Source organism: Emydura macquarii, unplaced genomic scaffold (genome assembly GCF_026122565.2).
Source record: "Emydura macquarii macquarii isolate MOO-44397 ecotype Brisbane River unplaced genomic scaffold, CSIRO-AGI_Emac_v2 contig_3343, whole genome shotgun sequence".
Lineage (NCBI taxonomy): Eukaryota > Metazoa > Chordata > Testudines > Chelidae > Emydura > Emydura macquarii.
Genome location: NW_027133480.1, coordinates 2,814,204 through 2,835,943, shown reverse-complemented (window position 1 = coordinate 2,835,943; position 21,740 = coordinate 2,814,204). Strand labels below are relative to the sequence as shown.

Below are 21,740 nucleotides of genomic sequence, written 5' to 3'. Positions count from 1 at the left end.
TCTGTATGTTTGGATGAAAGGGGAGCCAAGTGAGAATATGGAATGCAGAATTTCTTGAACAACAGCTTACAGGTTTATTGGATGTTTTGATTGGAATTGAGTTTTTTATTTTTTTTTGAGAAAGCTGTTCAGCTGCTTTGTCCTGGAGTGTAACGGTGAAGTTTGTGGACCCTTTGTGACTAAACAGCAGATCTGGGATAAATTTTTCAAGAGCATCCTAAGGACTTCAGAGCCTAAAGACTTTCAGGAGATTTGTGATCCTAAGGAACTTTGAAAATGGGACTTACATTCCTAAATTACTTAGGCAGTTCTGGTAATTTTACAAATATAGCATCGTGTGTGTGTGTGTGTGTGTGTGTGTGTGTGTGTGTGTGAGAGAGAGAGAGAGAGAGAGAGAGAGAGAATAACGACATTCCAATAATAGTCTTGGAGGATGTAAGAAATTCCATTAGTCACTGAATTCCAACCATTACCTGAAGGGAAAGCTAAACTAAAGCTTAGGGAATTTGAAAGAGTTCTAGGCCCTTAGTGGCTTGGCAAACCAGGATGAAAAAGGCTTTGCGTGTACAGAGGTATAGTGAAAAAAGCACATTTTGGAACAATTTCAGGCTCTCTTCTGTATATGTAAGAAATGAGTTGAATGCAAGCAGAGCTGTGGGGCACAACTATCAAACCGCAGAGTTCTCATTGCACATGTTCCTGATGCAGGAGTGTAGGATTAGTGGTGCTTTTTAATACATATGCTGCCTGACTCAGCTATGCAGATTGCTCATAGAGATTGCTCCCTGTCTTCTTCACTTATATAGTTCAGTAATGGTAATATCAATAAACATATTCTAAAACCATTTTTCTCATGCTTTAAAGGTATCTAAATTATAGCTTTAGTTGGTGCTGTTCCTAGAACCCCTGGTTTCTCTTCTTTATCTGGACATATATACCTGGCTTCTTGGTTTTTGCAGAATCACCAACATAACAAACACCTTTTTCTGATTTGCGCATTATTTTCTGTTTCAGACACCCATCTCCTGGTACATAACCTAAATGTAAAAAAAAAAACCTGGAAAAATGATGTAGTACAATTAGCATAGAAAATTCTGTTTCTAATTCATATGACTGTACATCAGTTCAGAAAGAATACTTTCAGTTAGTTCTAAATTGTGTGTGTGAGAGGGAGCGTATCACCTTGGGTTAGGGTCACATTCACTAAGACGCTGGCCAATAGCTGGAAATAGGACCTTCAAGGAAAACCCACAGTGCTGATGACTTATTAGGTAGAGCTCTTCCTTTTGAGTTATTCTTGAACTAAGGGACTAATTCTGCACCATTTAAAGTGAATGGGAGTTTTGCAATTGACTTCAGTGGGAACAGGATCAGAGCCTAAAACCTCTGCCTTCTGCTACTACAGCTATTGTCCACCATCTTGTAAGTATGGACTGTGTTTTGTTCCTAGATGTATACATTCACATTTAGCCATGTTAAAACACAGTTTGCTTGCATCCAGCTTTCTAAGTGATCCAGACCATTCTATGTAAGTGACCTCTCCTCTTCATTATTTATCACTCCCCCAATCTTTGTGTGATCTGCAAACTTTACCAATGTTATGTTGCATAAAAATGACAGTGTGTTTTCCATAGACTACAGTCCATAGTAGTTCACCAAACAAAATAAGTATAAGCAAGAATTCTGATCCTTTGGGGCTTTTTCTCACCTTTGTGAGCCAAAGCAGCACTGTAGGCATTGGATTTGCAGGACTGAGGACAGTAGTTTTGAAGATGAAATACATTTTCCTCTTGTAGACTACTCCCAGGCACTGCACCGTCCATTACTCTTCAAAAGCAGTAAGTCGTCATCAGAGTTTTTTTTGTTTGTTTGTTAGTGATATACTTTATGCAGGCAGATTTGTCTGTTGTCTACAGTAGAGGTCTGGGAATTTGGACTCCTGGGATCTGTTCCCAGCTTTGCCATTAAGCAATTAACTCAATTTCTATGTGGCTCAGTTTACCTTTCCGTAGAATTTCCAGGTTCTGTCATGGCTTACCAAGGGCTATTGTAAGGATTGGTCTTCATAAAGTGACTTGAGATCCTTGGACGAAAGGTACCATTTAATTTTAAACATAATTCTGATACCAGTGGGTGAAAAATACAATTCCCCTGGGCTCCCCTATCTGGTTCAATACTGCATATATGTGAAGAATGCTTTGGAAAAATTATTTCTGGTGACTAAGGTCCAAAAGTAACGGATTCATTCATATAAAAAATTTTCAGGCAATTACTGTACATGAGTCATTATCAAATCCTGCTGTTTGCTGCTTGATTGCTTGTTTCAGTGAAACGTTGTTAATGCAGCACTGGATGGAAAGAGTTGATAATAAGTTAATGTTGTGTATTTTTGTGACACTTATGCCAAAATGATCATTTAGTGTATGATTATTTTAAAATAAATAGTGTATGGATTGAAACAACCATGGAACAAAATGATATGTTAACATGTGGCGATAGCTGATAATTATTCATAAGCTATTTGATTTTTCTTCATGCAGCAACAATTCTGTATTGGCTTGCTAGTACAAAAAGGAAAACCCACCAAGGGTAATATGACAGAAGCCACTGAACTGAATGGGCTCTTGGGTTCAGCTGGAAAAATTGTTCTTAGATGAAACCACAATATTAAAATATCCTCTCTCTCACAAGGGCTTTTACATGTTCCCATTTCAGGATGGTTAATGCCTAGAAAAAACAGGTTCTGCTTAGCAATTAATATATCTGTTTTGGTAATGAACAACTGTATAAAACTTTGGTAATATGAAGGAACTATAGAATCATTTTTGTAATATTTAAAGTCTCTGTGAAGGTTATAATGGTAGAAAAGTTTAAAAGCATCATGTAATGATGAGCACACAGTCTCTAATGCCTAAGTTTTTGACAGGCTTGAATTTTGTGCGTGTAAAAGAGATTTGCACATGCAAAATAGATACCTGACAAATCCATTTACATGTGCAAACCCCAACCATGAATTTGCAAAAACTTGCAGTGAGGCACAAGTGTGTAGAATTTTATGTGCCATTTGGAGCCCATTTTGAAATGTGCCTCAGTGACAATGAATAGATTTTTCAAATAAACAGCTATAAAGGATTGCATGTATTATATAGATTATGGCAGTGTCCAAAATCTTAGGTGCATTGCAAAAACAAAGAAAGAAGCAGTCCCTGTCCCTAAGATTAGATCATCTAAAAAGACAGAAGGGAAATAGTAGTTCACTGCTCATGTCAAAGATGTTTGGGGCACAGTGGAAGCCTTTCCTACTCCCCAAACCACACTGCCCACTCAATCTCTGGTCTCCCAGGACTGGTTTCACCTCGTGCAGAGGAGAGGGAAATCCTGGTATCCCCTTGCTGCTACTGTTACCTGGGAATCCACGCCCCTCATCATAAGGGTTGTTTTGACAGTTGCAAACTCACTTGCTAGATTCCCAAGGGCAGCTCCATCCCCCAGGCTCACATTAAATAATGTCCAGAATTGAAACTGAAAACCATCTGAGCCCAGATTAAATGGAGTGGTCTTCATATTCCTCTAAAAGATGTCTCTCATTGGCGGTGAACGGTGGAATTTATCTTCCAAGCCTGGAAATCTTAAAATTCTTAAAGACCAACCTTTCAAATGCAACAAATGAGAGCTATTACTGAAGTCATGCTGCTGCAGGCCTTTCCAGGCTTTTTTGAAAAATTAGACTTTTCCAAATGGCATCCATACTGGTAATTATATATTAGGGGCAAATTGGGGGGAGAAGGGAGATAAAATATGAGAAAAGGGCATTATCACATGGCTAGCTCCTTCTCTTTCTTCTGATGACCCAGGTTCAGTTTTCCTTCTGCCTGACCAAGTCCAGTTGCAGATGGCTGTATTTTCTACTACTAGTGAAGGCAATAAATAGCCTGGGATTGGGGTACTCATTGGGTTCTCACCAATCTCCATGTTAAGAGATTCCGTTTTCTTTCTTACACCCATTAATGGATCACATTATTTGCCCTCCACCCAAAATATTCTTTCCCAGAATATCCCCATCTCTTACAGATATGGGACAAGGAAAGATGGCTTTTTGCCAGACCCATTTTTAAAAAATGATACTCTCTTGAGTGGGTGTGGGGTTGCTATTGTAGCAGAATCAGCTCCAGGGTTTTTTAAGCTGTATTCTCATCTCAGTCCATCTGGGCCAGAGAATGAGATGATAAAATGTAAGGTAATAGTCCAACTTCAATTGAAATCAGTGAGAATCTGTCCGTTGACTACAATGAGAGTAAGATTGGGCACAAAGGGGCATATCTTCACCTGGTTTAAACTGTCATAACTCAGTTGAACTTAATGGAATTATGATTATTGAATCAGTGGAGTCTCTGCCCTTAAATTGGTGCACTTCCCCAGGAGCACATAGCTCTATGTCACAGCCAGCAGGAAGATCTGTTAACTCTTTTTAAGGTATTATAATGACACAAATTCTGACAGGCAGAATGGCTAATCACACAAAAGTACCATTGAGAGAACTAAAGGGTTTGGGCTTCACTGTGATCTACACTGAAAAGTTACATCAGCATAGTCACACATCTCAGTGGTATGAAAATTCCACACTCTGGGAGATGTAGTTAAGCTGACCTAACCACCAATGTAGACAGTGCTATGTTGACAGAAGAATTCTCTCAATCTAGCTCCTGCCTCTCGAGGAGGTGGATTACCTACAACACAGATGTTCTCCCGTCACTGTAAATGTCTGCACTGAAGCACCACAGTGGCACAGCTGCAACTGTGTCACAGTAGTATTTTAAGTGTAGATATAGCCTTACAGATGCACATTTAGATACGGCATCTTCAGATATCCTGATAAATAGTTCTCTGTATTCAAAAGACTTTATCTTTTAAACTATGGGCTGTTTGCAGAAAATCTTTTATTTCAGACACAAAAAAGATTTAAAACCAATTATTATTATAATCACCAGTAAGATGATAAATAAGCACGGATGTATAAACTTCATCCAATAGAAATTCTGAGAGGAAAGCAGCCACAACCAACAGATGCCAAAACCCACTGGCTTTTATTAGGCAGTACATTTTGAAAAGAGATAAAATGCTGTATTATCCTGAATGATAATTTTCAATATAATAAAAATACTGTGCACTTTTATATTGCCACACAAGGATCTCAAAGAGCCTTACAAATATTAATGTCCATGTCCAGTGGGGAAGTGGTGTCTTCATTTTACATACGGGGGAAATGAATCAAAGAGAAGGTAGGAGGTTTGCTCTGCATCACAGAGTATATCCATGGCATATCCAAACACAGAATCCACATCCCCTGACTCCTAGGTCTGTGCCTTAGCCCTAAGCCTATCCTTCACCTCAGTAACAGTTGAAAAGTCCAGGCAGAGCTACTTCAGTTGCCGATGCGTCACCTTTATCTCCATTTGTAAAGTAAGAAGTCTTCTTCTTAAAGGTCTTTCAAGAGGAATCTGGTGTTTGCCCTATCTATGGAAAGGAATAATTAATTCTGAGATGTTAAGTCTAAGCTAATAGTTTTCTTCATAGGAAAGTTAGGTTAGCAGAACTGTCAAATCAATTAAATAGAGCTGCAATTAAATATTGAACTGTATAGGAAGTGACTGAAAAATACTTGATCTGACTTACGGCAACTCTGACCTTCTTCGCTATAATGCTAATTATGCAAGTTAATCTGATTGGAGGCCACACACCAAATTTTTCAGACTAGTTTTGCATGTACTTCTCCCTCCTTTGAAATGCATTTGCCCGCTCTATCTTCCTCAATTGCTTCTTTTTGGGCATGACTACTCGTTTTATGGTAGGTCAGTCAAACACTTAACTGTACTTCAACAACTCCAAGTGGGTGAGCACTGAGTTAAAGAAAAAAAAAATTAAGCATTTACCAGATATGTTAACCCACAATCAGCATTACTTAGGGCATAGGCTAGTGCAGAAGAGGGGACTTATGAAGTTCTCACAAAATCTGTTGTAATTACTATTAGTCATACTCACAGCTTTTGAACTACAGTACCAGACCTATTAGATTCATATATATTTTAAATTGTTTACATGCTACATCAAAAATGCAGACTAATTTCTCAGTGGTAGTAAAACCACCTCTAAAGAATAGATCTAAGCTGTTAAATTCAAAGAGAAGTTACTTTACATTCATTACATTAAAGTGAAGGTGCATATTTCACAGATGTAAGCAGTTACTAAACATGAAAAGTATTTTTGCCCTGTCCTGACAGACGGCAACAGACTAGTTTAGCCTTTTTTGCAATTCCAAGGACAGTTATGCTTTCACATAAGAAGAATCAAGGTTATAGCGCTTCTGTTGAAGCAGTTGTCAACTCAATCGAGTTTCTTTAATTGCCAGTGCAGGTCTAACGGTGCAGCCTGCAGCAGTTGCACCACTACAGTTCTGTTTATTGATCCTTGTGATTCTGTGTTTTTGCTCACAGGCATAAGACACCACATTTAACAGATCAGCACAATGGTTCAAGATCAATCATTATTTCTCCCTCCTGATCCATTTTAATTGTGATATCAAAGATGGAGTAATCCTTTCTTAGGTTAGAAGATATATTTAAAGCCAGGGCAAAATTATATTATAAAAGCAGTAAGATTCTTACATGCAGATCTAAAGGAAAATCTTAACCTATGATCTGACCTGAAATTAAGCAGGCTGAGCTTAGTTTAAGCTATTACAGCAAGCAATTCAGTAAATAAAGTAACATGCTTCCTTCGCCTCTCACTTGGAAGCACTTCAAATCTGTAAGGCAAACTGCCTCTCCAGGACAATGCAACTCTAGGGAAATTATTAAGCTCAGACTCAAAGTCTTTGTTTTGACATTCCAGAGTGACCCAGTGTGCTGATGGATTCTGGGACATGTAATTGTAGATCTGATTGCAACTTTAGCTTTTTTTTATTTTTAAAGCCCTTCTAGTATTCAACTGCAAAGAAATTTCAGGGATTAAAGACAATGAACATGTGTCATCACAACTCTGTGATATATCTTTTAAAAGACATAACAGGAACTGGAGACTGTAAAGACAAATTGGGCCTTCTTGTAAAAATGCCTGACACTACAGGCATTGCCCTACAGTATGTTTTCTAGAGCTTTGCCCAGTCTAGCTTTAAATATCCAAGGCCATGGAGCTTCCATGGCTTCTCATGAGAGACTACTCCACAGCCCACAAAGTCTTTCTTTCAAGTTTTCCATAGAAGAGCCTATATATTCCAAGGGGAGAGGCTTGCGGGGGGCACAGAAATCTCTGGGAATATCTCTTCATGAAGATGGACAGAGACACACACTCTTGTCAGAGAAGTGAGATTTGGGTCCCCTGAAGCAAAGGATCTACCCCAAATTTGACAAATATCCTGGGAAACTCATGGATGCTTGTGCCTCAACACCAGCCCTAGCTCCCTGGCAGCAAATTTCCTAGCACCTCCCCTCCCTTTGAGGGGAGGCCCACAGAAAAGATAATACAGGCTTAGGCAAGATGGTCTTTCCTGATTCAGTTCCATATGCCTGGAAGTAATTTCCTTGTGACTAGAAATGGGGTGATGTGTAACTTCCCCTACTACACACCTGGCCTGCCCAGTCTTCAACGCTGTCCACAGAACTGATCCCAGATCTCACAGTGACGCCTTCAAGGAGGTTGTGTATAGTACTGCTGAGCTCCCTTTCCATGCAGAGGGAGAGGGACAAGATTCAGAGGTGAGGAGGGTCTACTTCATGCATGGAGCTAAGGACAAAAATGTGACCCTTTATTAGGCTATTCAAGAAGTTCCATCTTAATCCTATCACTTCTACTACATCTAATATCTGAGCAAGTCAAAACAACCAAATAGCCTCATGATTTGGCAGATGCTGATTTTTTTCTATATGTTTTTATGAAGCATAGGCTCACCTGGCTCAATTTCATTAACTTATTTGTTGTCTCAAGAGTTGTTTCCTTCACTGTTGCCAATTTTTCAGAAATGGCTAATTCTGCATTTAATTGAAATTGCATCACCAACCTCTGGCTAAGCAAAGAGTCATTAACACACACAAATCAGGTAATGTATCTAAACTACCCAACTGCCATGCACAAATGGGCACTAATGCAAAATCCACACACACAAATGTAAAGGAGAGTTTGAGCTTGGGAATCAGTGGCAGAGTGTCTTCATTAAGATAGGGGTGGGGGGGAGTGGAAAGGGAGCAAAGTGAATTAAAAAAAATTAGGAAGAAAATATTAGCACATAAGGCAGGAAAGGCAGAGAATACAGAAGGGAATCAAAATGCAGATTCAGTGAGATGGGAACATACATCAGGTATTTGGACAGCATACAGGCAACATTAAATGATCTTGTGGCAGCCCAGCAGTGAAATGAGGTCATGCTGTAGTCAGATGGAACCTAATGGAGAAGGTTAGGGACCTTGAAAAATTAAGATGTACAAAAAAGATAGAAGATGAGAGGCGGTGTTGACAGTGAACTGCAGAACAATAGAGATGAGTGAATGGAAAAGGAGGAATAGGAAGATGGGAGGAAGAGGAGATGTATATTTACTCTCTAAAGAAAATGGTTCTGATTTGTTGGATAACTTTTTAATAGCCAGTATCCTTTGAGACTTTCCCAGCTGGAGAGGGAGCCCAAACCCTAACACTGGATGAATGTGGGGAAATTTGGGGACTGACATAACCTTCATGGTCCAATACCATCTCTATAAAATGGAACCAAGCCAGGACCAGACTCCTTCCAACTCTGAGAAAATTCAGCTTCTGCTCTACTACTAACTCATTTAGATCTGCTCCAAACTCCCAGAAATAAACACAGCTGAACTTTGGTATCCAGGATCCATATTCTGATCCCTGCCTGATACTTCAGGACTGTCTCTGCTCCTCACCTTAATAGAAAGGGGATAGTCCCAACCTATATATTTTAGAATTCACTGGGTTTTGACAACTTCTCTCCCCCCCTTCTCTTTCACTGGGCTCTCTTCATTCTCTGTCTCCTGAAGGTGTGTGACGTTTTCTGCCCTTTTTTCCCATTTTGGAGGCAAAAGCTTATGTACCTCTCCTCCTCATTTCCCTCCCCCCACCATGCAATCCTATTTTTCCCCCACTTATCTGTATCCATTGCTATACCTGTCTCCAACTCCTGCATGTTGTTTGTCTCTGTGCTTCCTCTCATTTGTGCCCCTCATCTCCCCTATCTCACATTTATCCCCCTTTTAATGTGTCCCCCAAAAGTTTCCTTTTCTGAGTTCTCCCTTTCTTTGTGTTCTTTCTGTTTTGCCCCTTTTGTGTGTGCTTTTGCCCTTTATGTTCTGCTTCCTTCCCTTCACTGCAGCATCTGGAAAAGGGAGTTGATGTTTCCATGGCACTGGAAGAATGGAAATGAGCAGCAGTGAGGTGAAGGTTGAGAGCTGAATCCTCCCCTAGTACCTGCTTGAGCCTTTACTAGCTGATGTTTAGGTGCTCAGAGCAGTTGAGGTGGAAGGAACACTGACGCAGGATGCTTTGCTTCAATCACAGCACCTTCTAGCGGCAGGGAAATATGCTTAATTGCTCTGACCGCTGCCTGGAATTGGACTGGAACTGTAGAGATTCAAGAGTGAATTTGAAAACCCTGGACAGTCCAAGCCAAAATGAGACAGCTGGCAAGAATGTTCTGTAATTGCATGGACGCAGGTGTTTTTTGTTTTAATGAAGGCTAGCCTCTCTGCACTGCCTGTGGAGAGGCAAGTTTGTAAAAGCACAAACAAGCACAACCCTCTACCTTCATGTACACAAATATCCATGAATCGATCTATCAAATACATTTGAATAATAAATAACTAGGAGTAAATAGTGATCTACTCACAGAACGTCTGGAAGCAGAAAGAGGCTGAATTCATTAAGAACATTATTTTCTGTGACTTGTTCATGTGGCAATACATGCTCTGTGGGAACTTCTATGCTGTAATAGTGGAAAAGGACTGCCAGCAAACGTAAAGCAATGGAATATCCCTGACTTCCATCAGAAGGACCTCTCCTGTGTGATGGTGGGAAAACTGATTGTGGCATAGCTGGAAAAATTTGGAGTAATAGCTATTTAGGAAAATAACTGATTTTATTAAGAGGAAGAGATTTATTTCAATGAAACTGCACAAGCAGACTGGAGAGGGAAATTTCTAGTTTCTTCTGATTCCATAAAAGCTCCATCCACTAAAACTACTGTATCTATCTGTTAAAGCAGTATATCATTAGAAGAAACTCATCTGGATCATCAAACCCTGTAGACTGGACACTATTCGTAACTGCAGGTGGAAGATGTGGCTCTCACTTTATACAAATTACAATTTTTATAAGTGTTATGTAGATGGTATCTCTTAAGGTATATATAAACGATTAAATTTAAGAATGGTCCTGAGTCTATGTTTGGAGAGACCTGAATCTTCCACAGTTAATTTGCCACAATATGAACCAAAAGTGTTACAGTCTGAAAGGCATCCATTGGAAATACACTTCACCTTCTCTGGGTGTGTTTCCTCTTATAATAATCTCTGTGATCTAACTACAGTATTTTAATGCTTTAGGGAGCTGCCTGCTTTCTGTCTTTCTGGTTTTGATTAGGGTGTGTTACGTTTCTGGAGTCTAAGAATAAAAGTGGACTTACGATGCAACCTTCCAGCAAGGGTTTGATGATTTTTATTTAACTTCTCTCCATATATACTCTGGACATAACATAGACCCCCTAGAAAAATCTACAAATATAATTATTTGATTAAAAATTATCTGCTGAAGGGTCTCGTCCTACAAACACTTACGTCAGAGTTCAGTGTTTCCTATAGAATTATTTCTGGTAGCAAGCTCATGCTCAGTAATAAGTGTTTGTAGGATCAGGCATAAAGATAAGTGACTTCCTTATAAATGCAACAAGATTTTTAAGTTTACTAATATGATCTAAAAAGATTCTTGTTTGCTTGTTGCTGGAGTTACTTTGTGTCTTTCTAATCCAGTATGAGTAGATAAGGGACTTCTGGATATTATCTGTTTTGTACATTTTTCCCCCATGCCCATGGGAAAAATCCATATTCCTAATCATGACTGAGTATATCATAAATGTCAGCCTAGAATTTGTTTTGTATTCAAAAAGTGACAAACGCACCCTTGAAAGAATTTAGTAAAGTTACCCACCCCATGCTAAGTACTTAGAAAATATCATCAAAATTTTGTTTCAAATAATAAATAATCACATTTGTTGTTACACACATGCTGGAAAATGTTGGTGGTGAAAGCTAATTGCTTTTATCAACACATATGGTTTCCACAATAATATTTAACTTTCTCTGTCTCCTCTAAGTATTTAAGGCCTCCATCAGAGAGTATCTGAGCACTTCCCAAAGTGTTTAAAAATAGAAGGAAGAATAACTTTCTCACTTCTTTCTTTCCAGCCTGTGGGTGAAGTAGCCTGATTAGTTTGCAGTTTTTGTGTGTGGGTGTGTTGTCTGGCTGTCGTGTGTGAGTTTGACAAATTTATTGAGGGAAAGCTAAGTCAAAGAGATGGATTTTGAATTAAATTATTAATGTGATGAAATCATTGGTCATTCTTATCGGTTCTGGTGGTGAGTTCCATTGTCTTAGTGCAGTTCTTGTCCATGTTCTGTCTCCTATGTTCCCAAGCCGCTCTGTATTCTGTATAGCTCTTATAAAGAAAAAGCCAGCACAAGTTTGCTAGTAAGATAAAATGCTTCTTTAAAGATGTGGTTCATGTTTATTGCATTATGAAGAGAAAAAAGTACTGTAATTAATATTAACAATTGAAAGAAAATTAGAGCAAAAATCCCCTATTACCAGTTTCTCTAATCCACCTATAATTGTATACCAAGCTATCACTGAAGCACTTAAACCTTAGAAAGCTTTAGTAAGAACCAGAAGGCAATTGTCTGCTCCAGCATCTCAGAGGAGTGGATGTGGACATAATCCAACTACTGTCTCTTATTCTTTCCTTCCAATATTCATTTCATTGCTTGAACAGCTTGACAATCTTATAATTTTGGCTTCCAAAATATAGTAGTTCAGATATCTACTAAGATTCATGAAATACACTGCATAGTTCCTATGGGAGCTCTCACAAGAAGACAGCTGAAATTAGAGTATAAGGGCCTTCTTTTTTACCATTGAGGCCAATGGGAGTTTTGTTCCAATGGGAACAGAATCAAGAACAAATTAAGCAGATGTGTAATTTTGCGGACAAAAGAATATTCTCTTTTTTGTGTGTGTTTTGTTTGTTTTTAGATATTGATCTATATTAGATATACATGTCTCTATCAATATACAAATATATGCATGCTTATAATATACTAGGGGGTAGATAATCAATGAGCCTATGACAATTTAAATCAGCAGATGATTTGCACCCCTATATTAGAGAGAACATATTTTCAATATCCTAAAAAGATATGTAACAATAGTTTGGTTGTGCTTTTATGTAATTCTTCTGCAGTTTTTCAAGCTTAACCTAAAATCTTGCAGATCATTTAGTTTAAAAAAATGGAATGATGTAGAACTGATTCCTACTACTATTTTGCATTACTTTTTACTGAATGTTGGAGACAGTAAAGCTCTGTAGTAAACTAATTAATTTCACTCAATTTTGACATACTGCTTAAATCAGCTTAGAAATGTCACAGCTGAATAAACCCATCTAAGAGTTTATGATTGCTTCCTTTTGAAGGACCTGCTTACATGCCAACAGCAACTGAAATAGAACACTGAAAAGAGCCACTTAATTAAATAACTGTTATAAAAGCAGACAATGGTAAAATGTGTAACATTCCTGTTGATGTTTTAAAAAGTGATAAAATGAAGGATTTTTTCACTTATACATTTTATGGAGCATGATTGAGACTCAATAGTGAAGATTGTCAAACAGATTCTATTCTATTCCAGATTTGATCACACCTTTAGCTTTTGCAAAAACCTCTGTTCATCCTTAATATTTACATATTCTAGGTTCTAATTTTGCAAACAGTTAACTATTGCCCATGTGTGTAAACTTAATCATGTGTTTGTTTGTTTACAAATGTAGGGCCTTAGTCATGTTCCAATGGACATTTTATTTGGTAGTGAAAGTGGGAAATTTCAGGTTATTTAAGCAGGATGTTCTCAGATTGTTTATGTTTGAAAAAATAAAGGGGCTCAATTCTCCTTTCACTTTCTTTGGTGTAAATCAAGAGGAACCACAGAAGTTAATGGAATTACCCTGAGACAAAAGTAATGTGAGAGGGGAATCAGGCCTCAGGTTTTTAACTTTTTGATAACTGTTGTAGGGTTGTTGAGTGTGTGTGTGTGTGTGTGTGTGTGTGTGTGTGTGTCCCACCACAACCCATGAAGAGATTAGTCAAAAGACTTCAAACTTATTTTACACTTTTATTCTCCAAGTAAACCAATGTCTATGCCTAATTTTACTGTTTTGGCGTTCCTTTTTCATTTGTTGTTTTCATATTTTCCATCAATATTCTAAATTATAGCCAGTGTTTCTTTAGAGCATTAGTGCTCTGTTTATTCTTGCTGAATTTGCAAGGCCCATAAGTACAGTTTGTGGGCTTTATGGTCTCTGTGTTGGCTACTGTAGAATTTAATGACTGTGGACAAAGATGCAGCCATTAGAAATTATGGTGTGCCTAAATTCTGTATTCAACACTATGACGTTATTGATCTCCGATGCAGTACAACAAAGCTTATAAGCTTTGTAGCTGTAACCACCTATCTTCTAAGCTTAAGCATGACCACTCCTGAGCCACATGTTAATATTTCATAGTATAAACAAACATATACATCCACCTTTGTACACGATTCTCTGACCTGTGCTCTGTACAGTTCAGTCACACCGAAGCAACTTCTTCCTACTATCCCACATCCTCCTTAACTCTGCCTCCCTACCCTTAACCGCATATCCCCATCTACCATAAACCAGCTCTATCCCAAAAGATTCACCTCTATAACATCTAGTTTTCTTACATGAGATGAAATCCTGCTCTTGATTACGTCTACTGAAATTGTAATACCGTATTGGGTGATGGGGCTGCTTGATCTAACAGTCTTTTGCCTCTCTAATTTCCGTGACTTTGAAAATTATAGACATCCACATTATTTGCAAATGCTTTATTTTTATTATGTGGAACCCCCAATGCCCCTCACCCAATGCAGATATCCAAATTAACTATATGGAAGTGGGAATAGCGTTTGCATTATCCTCTAACTCACGGTTTTGTTTTCCTAAATTTTAGCACATAATCCTGTCAGTCAACCTAATTGACCTGTTTTAGGTTTTAATTTACCTCAGGCCTCTCATTCATTTGAACTCCCTGGAACTCTACATCCTGCCTAGCATTATTTGCAATATCAGACAAACCTTTATCTCCTAGCTGTTTTCCCCCTTTGAATTATTTGAAGAGGTCAGTGGCTTCTCAGCAGACCAGGGAAAAAGGCTATACATTTTTTGTGAAGGCTAGTTTTCATAGATTTGCATTATGGTGGTGATGTAATTGGGAGTTGGGAATAGAGTTGGGAAGTAGGATCCTGGCCAAAGAGAAAATGTGAAATCTCAAACAGTGAATAATGGAGTTATTCCTTCTAGCCAATTGTTCTTGATCATATAGGTTGTTGTGCCTATACATTTCACTTAACATAAAGCACAGTATCAGCAAATGATAAAGCAATCAAAGTATGCACCAAAAAGATGCTTAGTACTTTAAATAGCAAGGATGAAATACTGGTCCTATTGAAGTCTACAGGAATTTTGCCATTGGCTTCAATATGGTCGAGATTTCATCCAGGGCCTTGAAGAATTTACAATCAAAACTGATTGGGGGAAATGCAACAGAGAAAGGTAATGGAGGAAGGAAAGCATGGAGTAACATTATGGGCTTGCACATGCACATCATGTTAGCTTACTGGTTTCGGGTTTTTTTTTTTCAATTTTAAATTTAATAAGAAGATCTAATGACTAAGCAACTTAGTACAGGGAGAACTGAAAATGCTGAGGTAATATTATTTAGTTATCAAAGACAATTGAAAATTTGCAAATAACTTTCTTCTTGCTTTGTCTTGCTTGCTGCCATGTAGTTATTTGTCAAAAGTAATGGCCGGCTTTCACAGGCTGAGAAATTGAGTGTGTTAGTGTGTGTGTATGTACATCTGTTTCTGAATGAATGAGCTAGATCTATTAATCAGTGCTGTGGATACGTCAGTTGCCTTACAATCAACTGGGAAATTTTATAAACAATTTAAGGACCTGATTGGGATCTCAAATATGCCAGTTTAATTCCATTGATGTCAGTTACTCTTGATTTATATTGATATAAGAGATGAATACAGCCCTAAAAATGTGGCATCACATTTCAGTGATGTACTCCATTAGCATGCATTCATTTTCTGAATTCCTTAACACAAATCATATTTATTTCTTCAGATTTCTAAAATGTAACTAGAGATGACCACCTTGTGCTCTGAGTGCTTAGCCTATAAACTACATCACAATAATTAAAAAAGACTATCCATAAACAATAGCCTTAGAAAAAAGGCAGGGATGGTGGGATGGGAGGAGAAGGCTTTTCAGCATGCTGGGCTCTGTCAGACCAGGAGCTTAGCAGTGACTTCTAAAAATGAGGGCCTCTCACAAAGGATGTCCTGTTGTCTCATGTACATTATGGGAGCTCAAGCTTCGATGCCTCTGCTGATCTTGACTGTGGCCGTATGTCATGGGAAATTATATATTTCTAAATAAAAATGAGAACCTAATTGAGGCTCTATTACAGGTATTTGAATAGGCCATGAGTGTGTCTGTCTGTCTGTCTGTCTCTCTCTCATATGTATTGTTTACCCTGGAATATACAGTAGGTGTATTGGCTGCACAGCATTCAACAGGGACATCCACAATAGAAAACTGTGCCTCAGAGTGGAATTATGGCAAAGGTGTATTTGAGTATGGATTTTAAATGGAGGAACTGTACACATTTCAGTGCTAAATTATACAATTTACTTGTTAAGCAGTGACAAGGAGATGACCTAGTACTCCAGAGCTAATTGGTTTTGTTGAACAGTGTAAGAACATTACCAAAAGACAGCTTGCTAATGTTACCACTTGTGGTTCTGTGAATTCCCTGAGGCAGATTATTATTTTTCTTTGTGTTGTGGTATCACTTAGAAGCTTTGTTGTACTAGGTAATGTACAAACACATAAGAAGAAGACGGTGCCTGCCCCAAAGAATTTACAATCTAAGTAAATGCTGAGACAACAGGTGGCTACAGCCATATGACAAGGGGAACACCAGATAACAATGGGACAACAATAATCAGTGTGATAAACAATAGTCACAGGATACTAATTGCCTAACCATTGTCAAGTGTTTTTTGGAATCATGGCAAAGATGAGTTTTAAGGAAGGATTTGAAAGAAGAAAATGTAAGTGGCTTTGCCTAGTGGGGAGCTACTTCTAACCATAATGGCTGGCATGAGATACAGGACAAAGGTGCTTTTGGAAAATATGGCAGATGGCAATGAAAGCTGACATTGCTGGCAGACTGGATGGAGGAATCGACACTACAGTAGCATATAAGAGATGATAGAAAAGGTGGAAATAGGCCATGAAAGGCCTTAAAAGTGAAGACCAGTAGTTTATGTTTAATGCTGTGGAAAATGGGGAGCCAATGGAGGAGTGATGTGGTTGAAGTGAGGATATAAATGGGGCAAGAAGAGATTTGTCAAGGGTGGAGAGGAGGAGATTGCAGTACCTAATACACAAGATGATGAGGGCCTGGCAGAAAGTTTTAACTATGTGGATGGAGAGAAAAGATCAGCTCTTAGAGTAAATGTGCAGAGAGAAGCATCAAGACAAAGACATAGACTAAATTCTATGGAGCTACACCAAATGATACCAGTTGATGATATGGCGCCTCTCTTCACAAACTCGGCTCTTGGTGCTGCTGGGAATCAAGGGTTTTTGGCAAGAATATATTAGACGTTCATTTGTCCATTCCCATAATTTTCATTTACATTTTTAAGATTTTTTTGATGGTAACATTCCTTGGTTGTCATGTTTCCACTGAAATGCAAACTAGAAAATTTAAGTTGAGGGTAAACAAATATTGCTTGTTAATAAACAGGGATGTAAAGAAGAATCTGTGTCCCGTGTCCAGAGGTTGTGGTATTTATCCTAGGTGTATAATGCTGTCAGCTATGGTATATATTTCTATGTAAGTGTTATGAGCACAATTAAAAACAAATATTTACTAGGCAATTAAATAGCTCATTTTAAATTTTAAAGCCTTTAGGAGAGAAATAATTTAGTAAATACAGGCCATTTCAAATGCTTTGTCAGTTTAGACAATAAATATTGACTCAATTTATGTTTCTGTTTATTACAGGAACTAAAATGAGGCAAAAAGCAAATGCTTCTGCTTTGTACAAACTGCTCTTGAACATAATCATTCAGCAGTAGGCACGTCTATTTTTACAGAATAGTTATTCTGTTTAGCTTGATCTTTGTCACAGACTCCTGGTAATACAGAAAATGATTCATAAATATCCTTTTTTGCTAAATCAAGGTGAAGAAATTATAGACTGCATCTATTTTTGATTCCTCAAAATTAGGAGGGATCAAATTCTTTGTAAATTTTAAATTCCCTTTGCACCAGGCCCTTGCCTGAATAAAGAGATTCCCTGTTAACATAATTTATTGTAACTTTGATATGAACCTTTCAGGGTGATTTTGTCTTTTTTTTTAGGTTCCAGTCCTGCAGTTGAAACAATGGGAGTTTTCATGACCATAGGGATCTGTGTAAGTGAATATGATTGCAGGCCTTTAATATCAAATGCTGTGTTATAACAGTGCCATTCACGCTGCAGTATACTTGAAGTTATATCACTTTTTCCAATGAAGTCTTTCTGTCAGCCAAGATGATTAATTATTTGTATTAAGATACTATCTAGGAATTTCAAACCAGGATCAGTGCCCCATAGTACTAGCTAGTGCTATAGATACATGTAACAGAGAACCTTTGCTGCAGAGACCTCAAAATCTAAATAACAGACCAGATGCAATAAGAGGGTGAAACAAACAAAAAAGATTTTAAGTGAAATCCTGTCCTCAACAAAGTCAATGGCAAAACACCTATTGACTTCAGTGGGGTCAGGATTTCATCAGTAGTGGACAAGGTCTGGGGGAACATCACTGGTAGTCAAAACTGAAATAAACTAATCTGCTAATTTTTAAATTACAAGAATGTGAAAGAAAGACATTTTGTAATTTCAGATTTTTTTGTATTCCTATAATAAATAAAGAAAAAAAAACCCAAGAAATTTGGGGAAAAAATATCTAAATGAAGTTTAAAAAAGTAGTTTTCATGTAGAATCAGAGAGAACATTGTGGGACAATGACTGTGAAACTGCTGAGGGCAAATAGCATTTGGTACAGCTCCCTTTTCCAGTGTCAAAGCTTTCCACTTATGTTCTGCTATAAAATTGTTGCAGGAGTCATTTCAGCAAGTAGAAATGCCAAGTAGTAAAGCCCAGAACAATTACTAAAATTTTGGCTCAACTGTTGTCAACTTGAGAAACTGTACCATCCTTTGGATACTTATAGAAAGTGAAAATTTGGACCCTCCTCCTAGAGACAGGATATGTCTACACTGGCAGGGCTGTGCCGGCACTGCAGGATTGATTCCGCGGGATCGATTGAGTGGGCAGTTGAGACCAGCTCAATCAATCCTGGAAGTGCTCTCTGGTCAACACCATAAATCTACCCCCACGAAAAGAGTAAGGCTACGTCAACTGCAGGGCATTTCCTGTTGGCGCAGCTCAGTGGAGACTCCACGATAAGGGAAAGTTAGTAAGTCAGCAGTGTAGACAAGGTCTCAGAGCCCCAAACAGTGAGCCTGGATTGAAGCAGAGACCATCTGAAGTCAAAGAGATTTTGTATGAATGCAGGGGCCTGTCCAAGTGGAATTAGTTACCATATTGTGGCCTAAATGAGTGTGGCCCAGAAAGTGCTGGGTCCTCTCATCTCCTATTGACTCTGTTGCAACTGAAAATGCTCAGTGCCTGTAAAATCATTTCCTAATGAGGAAAGATAGAAGGTTAATTATACTGAAAGTGAATATTTAGTTGCTTTATTTAATGCGTAGAAAAAAAAACTCAGCATATTATATGTGTAGCCTATTTATCTGTACTGCTGCTTCTGTCTTTCCAACCAACCTTAAGGCTATTTTCTTCTCATTGTAAAGATTTATATAATGCGTGAATTATATGTACCCAACAATGGAGCAGAAATAAGACAAATACATTTTGTGTATTCATGCTATCTTTTTCTTCATGAAAAACTACACAAGGACTTTTATTGTATTAATGGGTAGGCAAAGCTGCATGCTTAATGGATCTTTTGAATGTGCCTATAAACATACTATAAACAAAAATACAGGTGTTAAAAGAACATTATTAAGTCTGTAAAATCAAGCATTTAAAAGTTAGGAAAAGCCAATATTAAAGTTGCCTGTGTGGATGGAATCCTCAGGGAATTTAGTTGCAAATCTCCAGCAAGTTTCTACTGACCATATGTGAACTGACTTTTTCAAAGACTTATGACTTGGCTAAAGTTTGGCTGACTTTTGCGAGAAAGAACAAAAGGCACATACCTCCATGCCAAATTTCAAGTATCTGCTCCTGAGTATAGGGGATGCTAGAGCTTCTTAAAGAAATAGTTACCAGAATTTTTTAACTTGGGCAAAACCATGTATCTTTCACTAAACTCAATATTAGAAACAGTTGAGCCAGTTTGACTGAAATTTTCCCTCAAAAATTCAACCTAAGGCAGTCACATGACACGGAAAACTTCAGCCCAAAGAGCTAAAGTTTGGCAAAGCTATAAGTAACTGAAGACAGTGTTACAATAGGAAGTGTCATGCAAGTCTCCAGGGTGATACTACTAAACCAATCTATCATGTATCCAAAAGAGCCTTTGCATTCTAGGGGGTAAATAACATGCTGCTGCAAAATTTATGTACTGATATATGTAAGTATAGGCACAGCCAGTGAGTCTGTTGTGGGGACTTCTTTAAGCTTGGGGGTTCATGGGAACTGTAGTCTCCAGAATAGGCACAGGATGATAGCAATGAGCTGACTATTGGAAGCTCTATAAAGGAACGCTCCTGACTAAGTCTGGTGAAGATGAGTGTTGAGGTAAGACCCTGACGGAAGCCCCTCCATAGGGACCAGTTAAGACACTCAGGAAGGGTGTGACCTCTCCTTTCCTATCTTGGAAAAAGATGGAAATACCTCTGCTGGGTAGAATCTGAGTTGGATAGGCAGTGCATGAGTTCTCCTTTTGAGGAGGCTTACACTCAATCACTGGAAGCTCCCTAGAAATGTGGAAGATTACCATTGCCCAGACCGTAGCCCTACCCCCGAGGCATCGCACTTGTTCTGCCTCTCCCCACAAGACCCCACCCATGCTCCGCCTCCTTCCCTGAGGCCCGCCCTGCCTGCTGCTTGCCCCTCTCTGCCTCTTCCCCCAAAGCCCCCCCGTTCACAGCTTGCACCTCTCTGCCTCTTCCCTGAGGCCCACCCACTCACTCCTGTCTGCGGAGGAGAGGAGCAAGTGGCAGGGAGTGGGGGGAGGTTGGTGGAAGAGGCAGAGTGAGGGTGGGGCCTCTGAGGAGGAGTCTGAGCAGGGGCGGGTCCATGGGGCAGAGCGCTGGTGGGGCCACAGCCCAGGCGCTGGTGGCCCGCTCCACTTCTAGGGAGCTTCACTTCTGGAGCTCCAAAGGCAGCAGCCTGGTGCACCTCCAAAGGGAGATGATCCACACGGCATTTGCCCTCTTGCATGGCCAGCCTTTTTTGGGGAGGCTTAGCCTTCCCCAGCCTCTTATACATGCTGCTCATGCTGAATTGCTTTGCTTTTGCTTTGAATCTTTTTGTGGCAAGTCAGCTCTGAGCAAAGAGCCTTGGACTGAACTATAACTTGGGTTTTATTTTACCTTCCCCATGTGGTGAATCTGCCCTCTAGCTTACAAAATAATGTATCAATATGTGCCCCCTAAATGTACAAAATGTTTAGGCATGACAAAAACAAACAAAAGCTTGGAAATTCAGTTAAATCCTGCTGTTCTAGGCTTACATCGTGTTCCTGAGTTAATGGCGTCAGTTAAGGAATCAGCATTATCTTTGAATTTTCTGGCTTTTGTCATTTGTTTCACAGCTTGACATTTTTAAAATACTTTGTTTTTCTGGTATTTTAAAAATACAAATGGAAAACAATGTCACAGTAGAATGCATAACCCCATCATAAAATAAGGCTATGCACTGCTACTGCTCTACAAACCCTTAAAGGGATACACCTATACTATCTCACGGAATTGCCTCTCCTGCCACAACTCATCACAGTAGCTACAATCAGCTAGCTTGTTATACTGATGCTCGCTTAGTCATAGACTTGAGGGAACTGTTGGTAGGCCGCCTCAACAATAAGTCCAAGACTTGGTCAAAGAACCAGAGAAGCAGGAAAGGAAAACAGACAACACACTGAAAGGCAGCTAGCAATGATGGGTAAACCAGATGGTAGGATGAAGAATTGAATGATTGACTGACCTGCTGTCTACATCTCACTGATTTTCTGCAACCGAACTACAGTAGCTAGATACTACAATGATAGCAATTTTGGAGGTGTCTGTAGACACTTA

At 38.8% G+C, this 21,740-nt stretch overlaps 1 protein-coding gene across 7 annotated transcripts in view; it reads left to right on the top strand.

Annotated features, from left to right (window-relative positions):
- CUNH10orf90 (chromosome unknown C10orf90 homolog) overlaps positions 1-21,740 on the top strand; it is a 197,564-nt gene that overhangs the window by 83,211 nt on the left and 92,613 nt on the right. For 5 of the 7 annotated variants that reach the window (XM_067533408.1, XM_067533411.1, XM_067533410.1 and 2 more), the window contains one exon: positions 17,793-17,845. The exons of the other annotated variants lie outside the window; for them this stretch is intronic. The gene's annotated coding sequence lies outside the window, so the exon portion shown is untranslated. The remainder of the gene's footprint in view (positions 1-17,792; positions 17,846-21,740) is intronic. 7 annotated transcript variants of the gene reach the window in all.